Source organism: Columba livia, chromosome 3 (assembly GCF_036013475.1).
Source record: "Columba livia isolate bColLiv1 breed racing homer chromosome 3, bColLiv1.pat.W.v2, whole genome shotgun sequence".
Lineage (NCBI taxonomy): Eukaryota > Metazoa > Chordata > Aves > Columbiformes > Columbidae > Columba > Columba livia.
Genome location: NC_088604.1, coordinates 94,116,378 through 94,138,392, shown reverse-complemented (window position 1 = coordinate 94,138,392; position 22,015 = coordinate 94,116,378). Strand labels below are relative to the sequence as shown.

The 22,015-nt window shown below is 39.9% G+C and overlaps 2 long non-coding RNA genes across 5 annotated transcripts in view; one reads left to right on the top strand and one right to left on the bottom strand.

The window, feature by feature from the left end:
- Window positions 1–22,015, bottom strand: part of LOC110365670 (uncharacterized) — a 100,161-nt gene that overhangs the window by 4,710 nt on the left and 73,436 nt on the right. For both annotated transcript variants that reach the window (XR_010471588.1, XR_010471589.1), the window contains one exon: window positions 309–346. This is a non-coding gene — a long non-coding RNA (uncharacterized LOC110365670). The remainder of the gene's footprint in view (window positions 1–308; window positions 347–22,015) is intronic.
- Window positions 4,098–11,891, top strand: LOC135579115 (uncharacterized). Of its 3 annotated transcripts, XR_010471592.1 has the most exons (4): window positions 4,100–4,378; window positions 4,498–4,602; window positions 6,635–6,701; window positions 11,766–11,891. It is a non-coding gene; the product is annotated as an uncharacterized LOC135579115 (long non-coding RNA). The 3 variants fall into 3 exon arrangements; XR_010471591.1 differs by having other exon boundaries at window positions 4,098–4,378; window positions 4,498–6,701; XR_010471590.1 differs by lacking the exon at window positions 11,766–11,891 and having other exon boundaries at window positions 4,102–4,378; window positions 4,835–9,611.

The window sequence follows — 22,015 nt, the reverse complement described above, 5'->3', positions numbered from 1 at the left end:
GTTTAGCTCTCAGAAATAATTCCAGGACAAAGAAGTTCATGCTCTGACCCTAAAGTTGTACCCTAAGAAGAGTATGACTGCATGCACTTGAGAACACATAGTCAGGCTCTTTGCTCAGAAGCACCAAAACTCCGGGCTCTGTATTGCACTAGTGTCCTTACAAACGATCTATTGTACTTTCTACTGTTTATAAACACAGCACATCATTGAACCATCCAGGTTTAAGCCTGTGCAGAGAAACAGACTGGTAAACAATATTGGTAAAATTGTGCTCCAGCATTTGTGGGAGATGCTGAATGAAGACTTACCAACTGAAGTCCTACTAATGATAAGGTGGTTTGGTTACCTGCAATCGAAAAAAAAGTCACAGTTCAGTTTTTGATTTCTTCTTCATTTCCTAGATGAAAGATTCCGCACCAGACCAATGTGTCGAAGTTGCAGGTCTACTCTCAGAGCCCTCCTGTATGACAAAAGGAAAGCCAGTCCTGGAAAAGTAATTTTGCCTTCAGTTTGTCCTCTCTGTCTCCCATACACAGGCAGCACAGCTAATTTGCAGAGGTAAATAAGCTCAAACCGAGCACAGTAATGCTACACCTGGCAGAAAGGATGTGGAACAGGTCCCCTAGAAAGCAGTGAGGTGTAAGGAATTCCTGCATTCCTTCCTCACCACAGTTTCCTTCCATAAGTTTTTTTGTGCCAAAGGTGTGAATGCTAACCAGCAATTTCAACTATATGTTTTTGTAACTTTCTAGGCCTCTTTGACCACTAAGTTCATGTAGAGATGGCTGTTAAAATCTCTGCTGCCACAACACTTCCCAGGTGTTATGTCTTCTCTAGGCTCGGACTTAATGCCTGTGTAGACTGCAAGTCATGCCGAAGGTATTTTGAGTCATTGTTTATTTTACCAGCTATCACAACCTTTTAAGCAGCAAGACAGGTTAAATAAATAATGTCATGAGCTGCTAGTGAGTCTCTTCCTCTCCTCCGCCCCCAATCTGCAGAATAGTGATCATTGAACCACACTGCAAATTAAGTAATAAAAAAAGGAAAAAAAAAATAAAGAGAGAAGCAAAACATTTTTTTAAAGCAACTTTGAGCCTCAGAAAAGTAATTTATCAAGAGACTATTGACATTGGTGAGGGAAGAAAACACAAATGTTTTTAAGGGGTTGAATAAATATTTTCCATATGAATATTTGGTATCCATTAATGTCTCTCTGTGTAGTCCACCCTAATACCTATACTTTAGATACCCTGTTACCAAAATGAGAGAGAGACAGGGAAAGCAACAGAAAGACTTTATTTTTAATTTGCTTTGCACTCTGATGGTTGAAGACAAGGAAACAACAAAAAAAACCCTTTCTAGTTCTTCTGAATGAATGGTCAAAGGTACCTTTGCGGCTCCTTCACAGGGTGAACTAATCTGTGACAACTGTAGCTAATCTGATAAGAAGGCCTGCATGTGTGCTAATGTGCTAATATGAGGGGATTCAGAGCCCTCAGCAGTCAGGAAAATCAGTGTTTCCTAAATGGACCCTCATATGCAATAGCCCTGGCAACATATGCGCATTTTAACACCCGCTTAACGGGGAGACAATGCGGTGGCCTTTGTTGTGCAACACAGAGGCGTGATTCTCCTGGTGAGAATTTCTGCCTCATAGGAGATGGTTTATTTTGCAGATGTGATGCAAGGGGCTGGTGGCCTGGACATGGCCCTGAACTGAAGCTGCACTAACCACACGCCTGGGCAGAAAAGTTACAGGTACACATGCAAAATGAAAGACTCTTCTCTTATTCCTTCACTGAGAGGCTGTAAATCTGGTTAATCCCTGCATGGGTGCATGGAAAGGAAAAAAGAGGCAGAGAAAGGGAGGAATTTGTTTAAACATGTTGGACCGGGTCTCTAGCTGGGATAAAACCAGCTTGTAGACTATGGTGCTTGATCCAACAGAACTTTAATCAGATTGATGCCAGTAAGTAATATTGTGCTGTGCTTTACTTTATATATTGTCCTTGGAGAATAATTTTTAAGTTCTCTGCTGGAAAGACTAAATGACATCTTCTTGCCATCTTGTTTTACCACACCTGCAGACAAATGTGTCTGAGAGACAGTAGGCAACTTACTCATAGTACAGATCATGCAATAGGGAAGAAAGCTTCATGGATACTGAAACTTCAAGAGAGAAGCTGTCAAGAGACTCCAACACTGATCGTGGTTGTGGTGTCATTTCTGGACACAAACAGGCCCTACAGACTACTCTAGACCCTAGTCGGTTCCCCATGTTCCTTTGTTTTGAGGTGTCCCTCAGCCTAATGCAAAATGGATGTAAAAGTGTAAGCCAACACCAACCTGGAGGAAAAGTCTGCTCACCTAAGAGAAAGAAGTTTACTAAGCGTCTCTCGTGAGCGGGGGACAGGATTTACTAACTACTCTTGGGAGTGTGCCTTTGTCCAGTTGGTGCCCAGCACCTTTCCAGTACGGCTGGTGTCAGAATAGCACTGTTACCATGATCTTGACAAAAGCACACAGGCATTGGACACAAACTGACATACAGAAAATTCCATTTAATCAGAAGAAAAATACTTTTTTACCGTGAGAGTGACCAAACAGTGGAGCAGGTTGCCCAGACAAATTGTGGAGTTTCCACCCTTTAGTGACACTCCATACCCAGCTGGACACTATCCTGTGCGATCTGCTCTAGTTGATGCTGCCTGAGAAGGAGGCTGGATGAGGGGACTTGTAGAGGCTTCTTCCAACCTCGGCCATTCTATTACTGTCATTCCAAGAGTTCAGGACATTCCCCACCCACAAGTCTCATCCATAGTTATTTCAGTTGACAGACAGCACAACAACAATAGCAATGGGAAAGCAATGCTAATATTAGCTCTTTTATCTCAAATTATATTCTTGTTTTACCATGAGAAAAAGTAAAACTGAGGCAACATCTAAGCTGCAAATAACAGCCCTGGAAAAGTGCTCATTCAGAGCTATTCAGATCCAGAGCACTTTGATCCAAAACATGGACCAGACTTAACCATGTATTCCTGTAAGATCATGACCCTGGTTTTACAGCTGTGGACTTTTTAGCCTTCTTCCATTTCAAATATAGAGCAGTAGCAGGGCTGAAAGAAGTAGTGGAATTCATCAAATACTGAGTATTGTCTAGAGTGCCTGTAAAACTACAGTATTCTAGCTACTCAAGACCCATTTGGTTTTTCTCAGCTCTCTGAAAGTATTGGTGAGCAAGAATAACTGTTGCAAATATTTCTAAATGTGTAAATGGAGATATCCTATTTATTCCTTTCCACTTGGTTGCATTCAGGAATACTATTTTATGTTTGAGTTTTGAATGCATAACAATTGACCCCTACTGAATAGTGACGACATTTCCTCTCAGAGGAAGTCCTGAGGGAAGGAAGGTCCCACATAAACAAACTTCCACTCAGTACAATAGAGTAGCCCATAAATGTGACCATTTTTTCAGGACATGGGTGAGGCTGACACTCTTCCTGCTCATGCAGGCCAGGCCTTATCGCAGTCCCGTTTCCCTGTAATTTAAATGTTTGCATAGCTTCTACTTCATTTGTATTTTTCCCCACACAGTGCAGATGTATCCCATTTTCCTGTTGCTTTGGAACACGGCCACAATTTCCAACAGTGTTACATAAATGACCATCTGTGGTAAAAAAAAAAAAAAAAATAAAAAAAATGCTGATGCACAAGATTGCAGTGTGAGAATTTTAGCTAGCTAGCAAAATTTATGCTATTAATACTTTTGACGCTTCCTGACAGAAAAAGGCAAAATGCAGTGTTCCCTCTGTTTTAGCATGCTGTAGCTATATGACGGACAGCTACCATTGCTGCATGCAGAGATGAATCTCCAGGGAAAAGAGAAATAAAACCTAGTTGCTTATGCCTAGCTTTCCTTAAGCTTTTCAGGATAGTACAGGCAGACTAAACTAATGACAAGTTATTACACTTATCAGGAGAGTGGTATCTGATTGCATGGAAATAAAGAATACTAAGGTTTTGTCAGCATATTTTTGGCATCCTTGAATTTGCTGACTCCCAGAATCAGCAATTCTGGAAACACCAAAATCCGTTGCACAGATCTCTGTGACTAGCACAACAGTTGTCATAGTAGGTGGTGGCAGTAGTAAATTGCCAGTGCTTGTGTGGATAAGAGGAAATAAAGATCCTCAGTGACTTTCACAGACACTTGGTGCAGTTCCAAGTGCCAGAGGGGCACAAAAGCTGGTTTTATTCTGATTGCCCCAAGACTGACACTTGCTGCCTTGTCCTCTTCAAAATACTGCTACAGCAATCTTTCCTTTACCCTGCCTCTGACTCCTTGTCCTGTGGTCACTCACCTCTCATAGTAAGTGTCACTTCTTTTCTTAGGAGTCACCTTGCCCACATAGTCCTGGCTACCTGCTGGCTCCATATCAGATTACACTTTCCCCCACCTTCCTAATTTCTTTGAGTTCTCTTACACAGGATCACAGACTGGCTGGGGTTGGAAGGGACCTCTGGAGATCATCTCATCCAGCCCACCTGCTAAAGCAGGTTCATCTGGAGTAGATTGCACAGGAATGTGTCCAGGTGAGTCTTGAATGTCTCCAGAGAAGGAGACTCCACAGCCTCTCTGGGCAGCCTGTTACAGGGCTCTGGCACCCTCAACCTAAAGAAGTTTTTCCTCATATTCAGATGGACTTCAAAGTTCCTTTCAATCCACTTTGCTATTCTAAAACCTAAAAGCCACAGCGACACAAATTAAACCTTTCCAGGATGTCTGATTAAGAGTGAAACAGTATGTGTTTTCTTCTTTTTTTAGCAAACTTCAAACCATTATGATTGAAAGTTTCAGGGGGGAAAAAAAGTTCAGACGGACATACATCATGTAAAATTTTCTTCCAAACCAGGAAAGTTTGTGAAGCCTATACAGAAGGATCAGGTAGGTTTGGGTGACCTTAATAGCTCATGCTAATAGGCACACACAGTCATTTATACACACACAATCTTCTGATAATCAAGCCTGAAGTGCACTCATATATTCATGCACCAACAAGCAAATGTGTGTACAAAATAGAGCTATGAATGTTGCATGTATCTGCATGTACTGTGGTGTCAGCTTTCTCAAACGTGCACTTTGCAGATATGCTTATGTTTCTTTCTTACAAAACACTTTGAAAGTATTTGTGCTCATTGAAATGTAGCTTCTGAGTCCTTCTATCTGTAGCATTTGAGGAACTATCAAACAGTTTTCAACCCTCTAATAGAAAATTATTCTATCATTATTTTCTAGAGATGATTTCTATGAATTGCAGAATGTGATTTTGTTCATTCATAAGTAACAGCAATGGGCACACATGCCCATTAATAACAGACTAATAATAATAATTAAAAATAACAAACAAACAGTAGAAGGAGGAGAACAATTTGCTATAACAACCAGATGTAGAGAGAACTAATAAAAACAAAGAGATTTTCTTTACCTGTGAGATTAAAATTTCATATCATTTGAAATGACATCTCTCATATTTTTCCTGTAGACAAGAAACTTTTGGCTTATGGCCAAATGAAAAGAATATGAATGAAAAGCAATTCACAGAAAACAATATGCTCACTCACAAAAGACAAGTAGTATGAGTTTATTCAAATTTTAAGCACATCTCTTTGTGAAAGTTAGGCCAGATTTCTTTCTAACTTTACAGAAGTGGTTACTCAAGTTGCTCCAACTTTCTCAGTAGTCACCATGAACTGCTTGTCATAACTTTAAGAGACCCTGATAAATCAAAGCACCTACAAAACCTCTGCTTTGGGATGATTTTGAAGTAAAATCAAACACCCTCAGTACAGAGTTCTGGAAAAACAATGAATATAAATGTCACGTTCAGCCACTCACTTTTAGTTCAGAATACATGCTTTTGTGCCAAGCGACTACACATGGTATATAATCCTTAGCTCCTTCAGGATTTTAATCTGCCGTGAAGCATATGGTAAAAAAGGTAAGTGTTCTGTGGAATCATTAACTTGCCTAAAGCAATGTGGATGTTCTTTATTTCTTTCTTGAAAGACAAAGAGCATCTGAAAGTAGTTAACGGCTCAAACCCTATAGTTTGCTGAGGCAGCAAAAAATGAACGTGGAAATGTCCCTGCAGGGCTGAGTTCTATGTTAATTAGTCAATTCCCAGGGCAGTGCTTGTATTGACAAGAGTATGTTATTGTTCTGTTTCCTCTGTTAGTACCAAGAATGTAAGAGCACAACATATAAATACATTTATTTATCAGCACCAAAACCATCAGGGAGATTGTGTTATACCAAAGCTACAATGGAGAGAAAAAATGCAGAAACCCCAATTCTGATCTCACTCCAATGAGATAAGAGAATTGTCCTTTTAATGTAATACCACTCACTATGAAAGGGATTCCTTTCAAAGTATCAAAAGCCTTAGGTCAAACTTTACATTGTAAGGAGCCCATTCAGTGGTATTCCTGAAGAGCAGGGCTTTTAGAAGAGCTGGGCTCAACCAGCTCCTGGTACTGAGGAAGGGCAAGACAAAACCACTAAAAAGCAATCTAAAAGAGAAGTGACTGAGGATTTGCTTTCTTCTCCTTGTCTCCTCTCCCCCAGGGTGGATGGGAGGCTGCAAAGCAGTGTTCAATGAAGGTCAACCAAGCTCTGGAGAAGCAAATGTCTGGTAGGGCACCAGCACTTTGTGTTTCCTCCTCCAGGCTCAGTGTGGCTGACTCCTGAAAACATACTGTTGTGCAGGATTTCATGCACACAAAAGAGGACCTCTAGAAGATACCATAATTCTGTCCATCACAGTATTGTTTAGCTCTCTCTGTAAGCATTTGCTGCTGTGGTCAAGTCACATGCGCCTCACTTCTGCAAAACCTTTGGCCTGTTTTGGTGTCCAGAACCACTCTCTGGCTCTGAGGATGAATGGTGCTAGCATGGTCTGGAGTCACACAACCAGCCCTCCTCTTTGTACCTCAACCCAGCTGCCACACTCATGCTACCTCTTGGGAAGAGCCTTAGGTCTGCAACAGTCACCCAAACGAAGTTTGGTCATTAACTAGGAGAAGCTGGTCAGCCCAGGCCAAAACCAGGCCAAACAAAGTGCAAAGAAGTAAACAGACTGTGTGACAGTGCTTAAACCTGTCACTTTGCCACGATAAACAGAGCCTTTGGAGCAGCATAACGAGTTACGTTTCAGCCCATCCCATGTGTTCAGGGACTGTTCCAGAAAGAGCCTAATTCAAAGCACATCAAAATTATTTGCAGTTTTCCCAGCATTTTCAATGGGTTTTGGGACCTAGTCTTCAACATTTGACAATAATCAGCATTTTCCCCTAGAACATACCACTTAAATGCACAGAAATCTAAATAAAAAAAGTGTTCTCATAATTTTGAAATCCTCATCTGGATCTGCTTCTGATTAAAGAAAAATATTAGATTCATTCTTATTTTGCTCAAACGAATACATACATCTCTGGTTTAAATAATGGAAAGCAGAAAAAGATTTTTGAGGTGGTATTTCCAGTGATGAGTTCCAAATTTTTTTGGAGGGGGAAACATGGAAGAATGGAGGAGGTTTTTTTTTTAAGCTAAAATGACAATTAATCTAGTTTGAATGTTAATTGTGCTGATTTCTTTTCAGTCTGAGACTTTCCAATATATGTACTTTCAGCTTGGGTGCAATATTTCAAGGTTTGTTACAAAACTCTAATTTGGAGCTTGTTAACAGAGCAGAAACACCAGCTGTGTAGCCTGACTTGTTAGTATCTCTTTTTCTTATGCTAAACAATGAAAAGTCACTTCCCATAGGACTGTGACGTACAATATTTCTGTAACCTTATTATAATTTTCTTTCAACCACAGACTTTGTGTGTTCTTGTGCTTTTCTGGGATAAAATTTTCAGAGGAACAAAATCCCTGAAAAAGTAATTAATCATCTGGTTCTGGTTACGCAAATGACCTAATTCTGTGACCTTCAAACCTCCCTCCCCCTCAAAGAAAGCAATAAGAATGTAAAGCACAGAGAGATTTTTAGAAGTAGTGAGGCTCTGACTCCTGCTGACTATTAAAACAATCTCATCCTCAACACTTCACAGAATATGCACTATACCATACACCAGTGGACCGTTAGTTTCATGCTGCATTTTTATTTCTTCTTATTGACAGAGGCAAGTCCTTAATCATTTTATTTTTACATATTTGCACATAATTTAAGCAAACTTTCTAGTGTGGTTTGAAAATTCCTGATTATCAGATGCAAGTTTGCAAATCAGCATTTACCAAATGCTCCTTGAGAACTGCACTCATTGCTTGTGCACTGAAATTCAGTGGCAATGTCTTACATGGCACTTCACATGTAACTGATTTTCCTACTTGACTAAAACTAATGATCATTTGCTTACAACCTTCATCTGCAACACAAATTCATCGTTCAATAGGTTGCTGATGGACATCACTAATACACTAGTATAGCGGAGTGACTAACTTTCTGTTAGATGACCAACAGTGAAGAACCACCAGACAATGTTGTTCTCCAGGAAGGAGTGGAGAAGTTCTGGGACTGATTTACTCACCAGTGATGCTGGTGATTCTACCAGGCCCACATTTGGTCCCAGCAAGGGCAAGCTTTCAACCCAGATCCACAGGAAGGATTCAGACAGTACTAAGGCAGCCTGTACCCATTACCAGCAACAGCCTAGGCATGGGAGCCAGGCTTAACCAGCCTGAGCCAAATCTCTTGCTTTCCAAGAGTAGTAATAAGAAAATACATTTCCTTCCCTCACAAAAAATGCTGCTCACATCCAAACACTGAGAATTTTGCATAAGATGAGAGATTTTAAAGTAGTCCTGCTCCATGTGTACCCCAGTTCTGGAGAGGCCTTGACAGCAACTACTGAAAGAGACATGGGACTCAATTCAATAGTTTCTCAGGGAACATTTAGATTTTGTGAATTTGTATTTTCCAACAGGAGAATAAGGAATCACCATCAATGCAGTGCTACAGCAATAAGTGCTGGGTAACACCAAAAAGTGCAGGATTGTAATTGTCTCTGTTGCAATTAGACACCAAAGTGTCGAGTGGGGGGGACGGAAATCAAGCCAATATATCTATTCACATTTTTGGGGAATTAGGTACTTTTTAAGAATCTGGTTTCTGTAAACTCCAATCAAAATCAAGGTATCATAGCAAATTAACAGTTCCTGACTAAAAAGTTTTAGAAGAGTGAGAATTTCTACACTAGAAAACCAATCTAAACTTTTAGACTAGTATAAGATAGACTTGAATAAGAATTTCAGGTCATCATTTGCTCAACAGGGAATTGAAATACAGGTAGTGTAAATCACTTAGTCAGGAATCACATGGGAATTGACTGACAGGAGCAAGAGTCAAACCTAGATCTCCAGTATCCCAAATTAGTTTCCTAACTACAAGACCATGGTTCAAATTCCAACTGAGTGCTATGATCTAACTGATCTTTCAGTGCAGTTCTACATGTCCTCTCAATAACTGTTGCATCTACAGTAATGGATTTAGATTTGGAAAATTCATTAATGGATGTGGTATAAAGCAGTCTCATTAAACACCATAACCACTGTGTAAATCCTATAGTGCACTCCCATATACTTGATCCTGAACCAAGGCAGGGGGTCCTATGCATGAGAGACACAGGATGCATGAAAGCAGGATGAGACCAATAGTTTTACAATTGTGTAACACATTCCTTTTTGTCCTCTTCTTTTTCCTTATATATTCCCTGAGTGAATTCATGCAGAGCTAAATTACCCCTTTGGGAAAGTGTATTAAAAAAAAAAAAAAACATCTCCCCTTGAAGTGTAGCAGGCATCTTCCTTCCAGATGTCCATATCATTCTCCAGTCGATTTGTAGACTCTTCTTTGGCAGTGCTAGGCCTGCGCTTTCTCAGAAGTTGTAACATGCTTGAGTGTTGGTGGCTGACTTATTGTTTATATGATTAGTCATTCTTGGACTATTTTAAGGAGGTGATGTATAATTTTTGTAAATTTTAGATAAACTTCATTTATTTTCTGGTGATTGATGCTGACCAGTTATCTGGCTAATTGCATTTTCTAGTATGTTTTCTCCGAATTTGAAAAGGATTCAGAATGAACAAAAGCTTTTCTTGCTTGCTTTTTTTTTTTTTTTTCTTGGTGAGGAGGAGAGCAGTTGTAATAAAGCTAACAAAACTCGAGCTGAACTACAGCTTCATAATAAAGCTTGTGACAAGTTCTGGGATCTAAGCCAAAGTCAAACCAAACGTTCAGTTTACAAGGGTGAAAGGTTTTACTGGCCAGTCTGGTTCTCTTCCAAAATGCCTTAGTTTCACATGTAAACGCTAACAGAAACAAACAGTGGTAGTACCATTAACTTCTATTTTTGCCTCACCGCCTCCATGTCACACAGTGAGCCAAAGAAAAAAAAAAAAAAAATCACAAGTGGAAAATCAAGGGGAGAGGGGAAAAGCAGGAGAAAGAAGAATGAAATTAAACTCCCTTAGATCCCTCTCTCTGAATTCCATCTGGCCCACTGAGACTTCCTCAAAATTATTGGCAAAATGTGTTATTATTTTGGGAGGAGAAACAGAAGGTGAAGGAAGGAAAGGGGAGGGGTCATGCTAACTCAAAAAGATCCGTAATCATAAAAAGCTGCTTTTTGGTTCCTCCCAAGATTTGTTTTTCTTTGCAACACTAAGCCAGCATAGTGGGGAGCACATAAATTTGTTAGTACATACCTGGTCATCGTTTTGTGATGAACCCCAACTTCCCCTCCTTGGTTCTGTTTAAAACAAAACTCTTTCTGCCGTCTGTGAATTTTGTGCCTAAATAAGCCACAGCATGAAGCAGGAGACTCACGGGGCCCCGTTGCTCACTGTGACATTACGCACACAGCATGTCTATGAAAAAGCATGCTTGCTCTGTTCTTCCCACATCCTTCTCCTTTTTCAGCTCCTATCTATTTGTTTGTTTCCTTCTCTAATTGCATCTTGTAATAAATCCAAGACTGATAGCTCCTTAAGGCAGTGGCTTTGCAGTTACTATGTGGTTATAGTATACTTCTGTCAAAAGCACATCCTTATGCCAAGGTTATATATCAGTGCCTGAACGAGATATATTTTTAATTTTTGATTTCAGAGCTATATTAAGTAATTGTAAGTAATCGCATGATTACTGGCAATTAGACTTCGCCTATGTTTAAACCACTTGCACTCCCACGGACTTCCCTGTAGGCAAAGCTGGTGCCGAGACTGCAACACATCACACTCCTCGGGCTGTACCGACACTGCTTTTGCTCAGCTCACTCATTTTCCCCCGAGGAGTAGTTAACATAGAGAACCATGCATTCAGCTCCTTTTGAGGAACCATGGTTAAAATATTTATAAGCACTACACACAATCAGCTTAGCAAAACCAGGGCGTTGCCATTTGTCCATGTGATGCAACTGCAGAGTACAGGAACTCTTGAATTAGCATTTGCTTTGTATTTTTTTCATTAATTAGCTAATTGATTCAGCTCATCTATCTGAAGTCCTGCATTTGCAGAAACCAGAGTGTAGAGACACAGAAGTTGTCAACATATGTTGGATCCTGATCTCTTAACTCTGGGAATTACTGTAATGCAGTACTCATGTGCATGCCATGACACACAAATTAAATGACAATCACACATTCACAGTAGTGTTGTGCTGATTCATCCTCAATCTAACTGATTTTCTTTCTCTCTTAGGTCTAAGTGTACCTTCTCCTGGAAATTGAAAGAAATATGACAAAATTATGTTTTCAGCAAAGTACCAGAATATACTTTGTGATAGGAATCAACTTCAAATAAAAATGGAAAGCTCTTCTTTACTGACATGCCCTCATCTTGCCTTCCTTAGCATTAACCTATTAAGTATGTGGCTTTTTTTTTTTTCAGAATGGTTATGTCAACTTAAAAAAAATAAAACAACAAAAACCAACACAACAACAACAACAACAACCACCACCTGTATTAAATTACCCAGTAGCCTATTAGAGAACTTAACATGAGCTGTAAAAATATTGGTGGGGTCTTCTTATCTAAGACACTTCACAACATGTCTCTGGGCACAATTAAGGCATGATTTCACTTACTACCCTGATGTGCATACTGATCTGAATCCTTGTGTAGTTTCATAACGCACACAGGATGTCTCATGATTGACTTACATTATGTCCACACTGCAGTCAGGATGTGCAGTTCCTGAAGACATTTCTTTAGAGGCTTTAACAGACCTAGCTCAAATAGTTACCAAATGTGGCTAGTGCAAAACTGGTTGGTATCTCTTTCAGAGGAGCATGTGTGTTTGAGGACACTTGCAGCTATAGGAGAGGCTTTTGTTTGTGCTATACACAGATTTGGAGAATTTAGTTAGGAACTTTTAGATGTGTAGGCTATGACGTGTACAAAGGAGAGAGCAAGCAAAGGTAAACGGGAACAATTTGACCTTCCAAAAATTACTGCTGCATGCAACATTTCTTTTTGCTGTTTTCAGAAGTTATCCTCTAAAGAAAAATGTCTATAAAAATATAACAGTGTGCCAGGCTTTTTTGAACATGATCAATTCAGGTTTGACACATACAACTCACAGACTCCACATAAACTAGCTTCCAATAACTTAATGACCTGTACCTGATACAGACTTACTCATTGATTACTTTCCATATAGCTCCCAGACATACTATGTTACAAGGATGAACTTCATTTTCACAAATGTTCTCTGGTACTATTATGAAATACAAAAACGCTGGGAATCAGCAGCAGGCATACCTTTGATGCCACTCTGCTAGAGTGGAGTAACTGAACAAGAGTAAATGACCCAAGGCAGGATGAAAGCAGTGCTTGGGAAATAAAAACAAAAAAACGAAAATATCATGGAGGGTCCAGCAGAAACAGAACCTCACTTGATGAGTAATGCTCAGATTGTGCAGCAGCAACCTTAAAAGGAATGCTGTAGTATAACCTTATAGCTCAGTGTGAAAGTGAGCAAGAGAAAGCATACAGATTGCTGCAAAAGTTGTTTCTTAATAAATGTAATTTAACACTGCCACAGATGTACAACTCAATTTTCTTGTCAACTCCCAATTAAACAGTGGGAAGATGAGTGTTCAAGTTTATGGTGGTTTGTTTGGGGTTTTGGTTTCGTTGTTTTTTTGTTTTTTTCCTTCTTTGTTTAGTCAGTGTTTGAAATTGTCCAAGAAGCTGAGATAACTTCAAATCTGGATAGGGGGAATTGGTAAAGCCAGCCTTACATCTACTTCTGACTTGCCAAAGGTGTGACTTAACCATTTACATCCAGCTTCCCTTGAAGGAAAAGACCATAGTGAATCAGACCTAGAGCATACAGAGTGTAGCACCAGATTTCTGAGGGCTATCAATATCAGACCACTCAGGACAGTTTAGTAGCTCAAGAGCAGGCAAAGCAGGGACTAACTCACCTCCCCTCTAGCCCACCACAGATTTCAGCCCAATATGCTCAGATCTCAATATGAGCTTAATGCTGCTGCAGTTACATTATTGTTGATACTGGAGTTAGTTCATCTGACAGCAAATTGACATGTTGTTTGCTGTAATGATGCTTTTGAATGACTCCCTCCTTAACAACTGAGGCATGATCCAAGCCCCAACACAGAATTCTTAATCTAGCCAACGGTATTATAATTGAGAATATGTTCATTTCTGATTTAAACAGCTATTCAGACTTCCCTTGCTCCAAGGGAGTATGTTCCTTGCAGGTCTGAGGAGTCATTATCCCTCTGGTTATACTCTCTCAGGAGCTGAGGAATCTTGTATTCTCTTTCTACACAAAAGTATCAGTTTTCACAGAATGATTCACCTCCTAACTCTTCTGGTTGTGAAGGCAAAATGTATCTTCTAGAACTCTTATTCTGTGCCAATATCCACTATACAAAAGATAGATGGGAACTGACCACTGTACTACAGCTTCAGCAAGTAACACCTGACTTTGTGGAGACACACTTAGCAAAATGGTAAGCTTTCAGAAGCAGCCCCCTCTTCAGCATATTTTCTGGATGACCTGTAGTTCTCAAGAACCTCTTACTGAATAAAGTGATTCTCTACCAAATAGTGGTAATAAGTGTTTAATTTTGGTGTGTAAATGTGAACCTGTGACCCAAATGCTTAAATTCCTTAATAGATATGGAGTCAATGGCTCTTGCCCGTCTTCTCAGAAGGGATTTAATTTCCTTTAATTAAAAAAAAATAATAATAATAAATTAAAAAATTATGTCTCCATTAACTCTCCTGGGACCTGCCTATGGTTACTAAACTAGGCTGTGTAGACCTATCTATATATATATTATCACAGAATGTTAGGGATTGGAAGGGACTTTAAAAGATCATCTAGTCCAATCCCCCTGCCAGAGCAGGAACACCCAGATGAGGTTACACAGGAATGTGTCCAGGTGGGTTTGGAATGTCTCCAGATAAGGAGACTCCACAACCTCCCTGGGTAGCCTGTTCCAGTGCTCTGGCACCCTCACTGAGAAGAAATGGAACCTCCTGTGTTCCAGTTTGAACCCATTAACCCTTGTCTTAACATTGGTTGTCACCAAGAAGAGCTTGGCTCCATCCTTGTGATGTTCACCTTTTATGTATTTATAAACATTAATAAGGTCACCCCTCAGTCTCCTCTTCTCCAAGCTAAAGAGCCCCAGCTCCGTCAGCCTTTCCTCATAAGGGAGATGCTCCACTCCCTTCATCATTTTTGTTGCCCTGTGCTGGACTCTCTCCAGCAGTTCCCTGTCCTTCTTGAACTGAGGGGCCCAGAACTGGACACAATACTCCAGGTGTGGTCTCACTAGGGCAGAGTAGAGGGGAAGGAGAACCTATCTCGACCTACTAACCACCCCTCTTCATGCTAAATGAAATGCCAATGCTAACTGAAAAGATTGTGTATTTTGAACAATCACATTTCGTCTAAAATGTAACTATTTCAGCTCAGGATTGGTGCATCTGAATTTCTAAACAGTATCATAGAGTAAATTTATTTCTTCAAATCACTAGGAATCTTGTGGGGAAAGTAAAGACCTGGGGAATTCAGAGGGATTTGAATTATTCATTGCAAACATTTAATCTATCAGTTTCATTAGATTACAGGGATATAATGATGTGACCAGGCAGCTAGACAAGAGAAAAGAAGAATTTTTTAAAATACCAGTTTGTCAAACGTACCTTCTGGAATGATTTTTCTATTACACGGTGTGATTGCTTGTGCCAGCTCATCACTGGGACAACTCAAAAGTGTCTGGAAAGAAGCTTGTGCTTCCAGACTGGTTTCCGTGACCCATATTACAAGAATGGCCCAGTAAGCTGTGAGAGCAATATAGCCAGGGACTCTAAGCCTTGAAAGTGATCCTGACAAGTTGTCAGGACAGTGTCAGGTGCTACAGTAATGGTGTTAAATCCAGTGACAGAAAACTCTGTGGAAATATTTGTTCAGGACAGCACAAACCCAAGCCAGCTAAAAAAAGCATCATGTATCAAGTGCTCAGAGCACAAAACGGAAATGTGGACCACTGTCTATTACTAGTTACAGAATATAAAGCACCCTGGTAAGTGTGCAGTGTGTGTATCTACTTTTATGTATATCACAGAACCAGGGACCTGAACAGTCTGGAAGTTCATCTTTTGTTCTGATGAACACGGGAACCTTATATGAATTAATACCATAGATGCTTCTCCAAGCTAGAATTTTCCTCCTCACCACACAAATTCACAAGTCAGGTAGACAGTCACATAGCATGCTGAATGAATCATGCATGCGAGCAGAAGGGTTTGGAATAAAATTATAGTATAATACATTTGTAATTATAGATAACCTCCCACTCACCTCATGAAACTCTCTTTTCCCTATGACTGACAGAGGCTTTCCACATACACGAGGGGACAACAGGCTGCTAAACGCAGAATTCCTGTAATTTAAGGCAATGTTAAACAAGACTCAATAGCTGAGAGTGGGCAGTCATCATGCCTTTCATTCTGAAACAGCCTCCCTCCTCAGGTTTCTTTTCCTTTACTTTTAAATGCAATTAAGTCACAACAATTAAAAGACCTTTTAAAAAGAATTCTCTGAAAGGCATTATAAAGTCTGTGTAAGCAGAAATAAGGAATTGAATTTGTTAAGTTTCACCTAAATCAAACATTCAGTAATGTATAGCAGCAGCCATGAGAACTAAACCATTTTTCTTTCCAACCAACCAACAAACCAAACCAACCAAAAATAACAAACAAAAAAAACAAAAACACATACCACAAAACAAACCCCACACACCTATTTTCTGTGACTCTTAATATTTTTTTATTCATCTTTAACTGTTGTTGTGCCTGGACTGCTTTTATGACTGGTGTCTGCAAATGTTCACAGGGTTGGATTTTACTGGCAAACACACCAGCAGAAAGCAGGGTTTGTGGGTGGGGGAGAGTGGCTGATGTGGCTTTCCAGAACCAAAGGTTTCTTTGCATCCTCCAGCCTGCACACCAGAGCTGCATGTGCAACACACGTAGGCACAGAGCAGCTAGACAGCACAGCTTTTATTTCCACAACTCTGTAGTTGCTCGGTGTAAAATATTACTCCCCCCTCCTGCCCCCCATCAATTTTCTTGCAGACCTCCTGAACCTAGCCAAAATGTGTCAGATAAATTATTCGCTGTTTCAATATTCACTGAGCTCTACTTATGCGGGTGTGCTCCTGTCAGCCTTCTGAAAGCCAGCCAAAGTAATGGAGTCTACCTTTGAGCACAACGTGAGCCAATGAGTTGATTAATGAAACAGATTTGAATTCAGTAACAAGTGCATTTAGAAAAACCTGCTCTCTAGACTCACTCCAAAGCAGATTAACATAAAATTCCCCTACCTATCTACCCAACAAAGAACATTTTGATGGTAACTTTGACAGACTTTTTAAAATCAGCTTTACTGTGGGCCACTATCCATAACAGTAAGACTATACAACAGGTGCAGTTTCTCTCTGGATCAAAATTTCAGCTTCATGTGTGCACCTGTGAAGACTTTTTTAGTATGAATTTCTCACTGTTTTCAGTCCAGAAAAGGTACAACTACACATCTGTGAGAGTACAATTATAGTTTCAAACCAATTTAGACTAACGATGCTAATTCTTTGTTTTCTACTATCAGGTGTCACTAAGGAACAAGCACTGTTAGGGTACCTGTTGACACCAAAAATGGATTTAGCCCATGACAAATGCCATGGACTACTTTGCATACTTCCAATATGTGTTCATACCAGACAGCTTTTAAGTTGATCTTCTTCGTGGTGCAGATCTTGCTTCTGGGCTGATTTGAAAGAATCAAAAGCAAAACCAATAAGGCAACAGTATCTCAAGGCTGGAGACACTAGAAAGCTTTTAGGAAAGGTTCACCTGAAGGGATTCATTCTCGGTTTTCAGAGAAAACCAAACCAAACCAAAACTAGCTCATACATTTCTTTGCATGGGTCCAGCAGACTTTGTTGACCTAGGTCAAATATGAACAGATGAAATGCAGATGATTTAGCCTCTACAGCTACTCACACTGGATCATAGAAAGTCAGATCCTCCATTAAAAATCCCCAAGCTAGCATTTATCTCCAGGGCACAATATAGTCCATACAGTCTACAAAAAGGAGAATGTGTTCTCTCCCACTTTCTTCTAAGTTACTTGATTCCCAAGGAGCTCACTGTATAGCATATAATAAATAGTACAAAAAGGGCATTTATTATGAAAACATCTGATGAGAGGAAATAAAATTATCTCTATACGCAACTTAAGGATCTTAGACATATAATGTTACAACCAAGAAGCCTGGATGGCAGTCAGAAGTCTAGTCATCCTTCTCAAGAATATTAAAATCCAACTTCTTCCCTGATAGCATCAATGATCAAAAGGCATAAACAATCAGGCTTTCTATGCTAATGACTACGCTGAAATACTTAAGTAGTTTAACCAATTAGAAGGAGCACCAGCCATTAAAAGGAATCTTAATAATGGATTAGTTATTCAGAATCCTTTAAAAGAACTGCACAGATTTTGATCTCATGTATCACTTCTTTTTTTCTTGAGACTTCAGCTGTTTTTCTGTTTTTCAAAATAAAAAAGCCCTTCCCAAACTCTTAGAAAGTATGAAGCTACCAGCCTCCCTGCCTTTATTTTTATTAGCTTAATTTGTGAATCATTGGAAGTTAACACATTTGTGGTTCACACATGAAAAACAAGACTTGAAAGTTAAAGTAATAGGAGTCTCCTATGTGAGCTCTAAGGCAAAGGATTTCTAATTGCTATGAACTGGAAAGGACAGAGAAAAACCTCTTAAAATGAAATCACCTCTCTCAAATTAGATTTCATTAAGAAGTTGTATCAGGGTTAAAGCCTGTTTGAAGTAACACAAAAATATTTCAATAAAAAGTTACTGTGTTTTGTTCAGTTGGGAGTGGAGAAATGGGAATAGTTTATCGTTCAGGAAGATATCGCCTGCAACACATTTAGCAGAAAAAGCATTCTTAACTAAACATGTTATCCAGTGCTGATTAGATTAATACTTGGCAAAATTTGATCATTATACATTAAATTAACAGAAAGTCATATTCAGCTGGAAACTCTATTTAGGCCATATGTTGAGCAATCAGTGTTGCAGTGGAGGAGGGTAAGTTGAGTAACTCCATGGTCAATTCTGAATTAGCAGGAGCATCACGTATGTTATTGTTACCAGAAGCAATGTAGACTGTTTAGAGTGTGTGCAATTCCTCTGACAGTTATTTTAGCTCTGGAGTTAAAAGAAAAAAAAAAAAAAAAAAAAAAGCTAGCTTCATCATTTATACGATGTAATTTTCTTTAAGTAAAAAAAAGAAATGCAAAAACACATAACATTTTTAGTCAGGGGTTATGTCTTGGAGGGCTTCCTGATGTGTTTCTGCTGTGTCAAGATTCACATGTCATCAGGGACTGGCCTCATCTGTGGCACAACAGGTAGTTCTGCCTCCCAGCTGGGCCTGCAGCTGACTGCCCAAGCAGTCCAGCTTAAGCCACTTATACACACTCCATTAGACCAGGTGGAACATGTTGGTCAGGCCTAGCTTGGAAAACTACCCCTTAAGTCCTGCATGACAACTACAGAACTGGTGACTAGTGAGTCACAAGTCTCCTAAAGCCAATGCTGCTTTCCAAAGGGAATTTAGTTCTTGTTCAGCCAGGCTGAAAGGTACATTTTGAAGGCAGTCTGGTTAAGTACTTGGGGGTGGCCATGCTCTGTGTTGGTTCCTACTTATTTCAGACTTCTGATGGCTTTCATAATAACACTCAGCCAGAAGGCAGTGCCCTGCTAGCAAGCCAGCTCAGGCTCTGGGTAAAGAATACAATCACAGAATGATTCTTAATTTTTTGGGCAACTTTTTCTTTCATCAGAAAAAAAAAAAAAATAAAAAGGAAGTACTTTTAAGTTGTAACTTCCAGGGGGTTACACATTGCTCTCATAATTCTAACACCTATACATAAACAAGCACACGTACTCCTGCCTTTAAAGGGTGTGGTATCTCAGAGCAAAACAGGAATGTTTAGGAAAACACAAAAGTTTTGCAGGTTAGAAAAATATTTCCCCACACAGCTCTATCTGGTATTTAATATTTCAAACAATTTTGGTTTCCATTAAATTAATGGAAAAGAAAAGAAAAAAAAAAAAAAAAAGAGGCTGGGAGAGGGGTAATTTTTTTCCTATCCTGAGGGAAAATTCAATTACTTAAATTGTTCTTTCGTAGAGGAATGAAACAATTGCTGCAGAGGGAACATTGGAAAATGTCATCCAATCTGCTTCTGAAATGCAGTTTATGCAACGAAGCACCATTTGTGTGGATTCCACTAATTCAGTCTAATTTACAACACAAGCCACACTCCAGTTTCAGTGTTACTTGAAAACCATTAGGATTATTAACAGCTAGGGCCCTACCCTCACTCCCTTCCCAGAAGGGCCAAAATGTTTCAAACCGGTGAAGTTTTAAGTATGCCTTTTCACAAGGCAACTGAGGCATTTCAGTCCATTCCTCAGAGGCACTTCAGGCACATGGGTTCCCTTGGTGTCTCCAGAGCTACCTGGAAGACTAAGCTCCAGTGACTGAGGCTTACAGTTGTAAAACACAAAATTACCTACAGTCTTTGGGAATAAAGATGTAGAGAAGTATGCAATGCAGCCTCCCAAAGATGGATACCTAAGGTGAAGTTTGTACAACCATCTATTGGGTATCACAGTACAGCAGCATTTAACACCAAAGCACTGAACGACTGTTCTCCAAGGCTGTTAGGTGCTACCAAGCTATAGTCAGTTGGGATCATTAGTTACAACTGAACAACATGGTCTATACATGATCCCTGGCTTCCCACAGGCTCTGGCAGGTCTTGCCTTGGGATTCTGTGTCTAGTTTTGCAAATGTTACTCAAGATCTAGTCCATTGTCTTCTGGAAAACTTACACACAATAGAAGTATTTTCAGAGACCTGATTTACTTTCTCTCCCCTTGCTTTTAGCAAAAATTCTGTTTATAGCTGGTAGGAAAAGGGCTAGGAACTGATACCCAGTCAGGATGGTTACTGCAGAACATGCAAGAGAATATAGTTTCAAAAACACAGCAAATGAAAACAAAGAAAAATACTGCAGCCTACATCTTCCAAAAGACTAGCCATCAGCTAGTTCTTGCCCTATTGTGGGTACTGATTTCTAGAAATCATGGCTAATAGGAAAGATTCCAGAGTGAAAAATCCTGAGATGGCTTCAAAGAACTCTGAAAAATTTAGATCACTGTAAGCACTCATATTTCAGAAAAATAATCTAGTTTTCACTAAACCAGTATACATCCTTTTCATTCTATATGTGAGCAAATGCATCTCACTTTCTTCACCAAGCCCAATCAAAAACACAGCCATTAATTTAATTAGTTTCACTAGGCTTTATCCTCTTCTCGTCTGAAGTGCTACGTGCACAGTGACAACCCTGTGCTACTAAATGAATCTCCCATTTACACAGAGAGTGCCAGAGAGCTTTTAAATCTTGACTCTGTTTTTTTCTACTTCTGTCATAAGCCTGCCTGGCAAAAAATAAGCATCAGCAGAAAGGGGGCATGTTCACTTTCAGAAGTCAATGAAAGAGAGGGGGTGTGGAAGAGAAACTCTTTAGCATTGCTCAAGAAAATACTTTTCAGTGGAACTCCAGCAGCGCGCTGCCCAATTCCTGTCTGCAGCAGTGCAGCCAGAGCTGCCTGCGCTCAGGGGCGATTGGCAGCCTGAGCCGGGTTCCTCCACAGCACTGCTAATCTCCACTAATACTCTCCCATGCTTCATTTGATTTCACTCTCAGGGCTCTTTTTCAAATTCTTCCTCAAATCTTAAACCAATGGCCTCATTGTTTAGGATTCCTTTACCCTGACAAGGCCGACCTCAGATATCCTCTCCTCTTTCCTGCTCTGTAACTCAGGCAGTCCACTTATTCATTCATATGGTAACCGCACAGAATGGCCTCCACATTAATTAAGTAATTTTGGTTCTTTAAGGTACTACAGAGGGGTTTTCAATCTCCCAGTGCCTTTCAGGCCAACTGAACTAATTTTTTTTTGTTGTTGAACGGGCCAGAGAGTACATGGAAGAAGAGCCAAGGAGAACACGCTCGCTCTCTCTCTGGGCCGTTCCTTTCATGCTGCTTCAGGGTTAGGCCAAAACAACATCAGCAAGTCTAATTAGCCACAGCAGTGGATGGGAAATGACTAAAAACCCTGCAGATTAATTTGTGTCAGATGTGTGCTTTAAAGCAAGAGAGAGCAAGAGAGAATGAGAGAGCATTTTCAGAAAAACATGCGCTTGCTGTGGGACTTAGAAGGGCCCTTGTTTCAGTTATCTTGGGAGCTGAGCAGCCCTGAGAAAAAGAAGTTCTACCTTTGCTTTATGTTCTCCTTTTGGTTTTG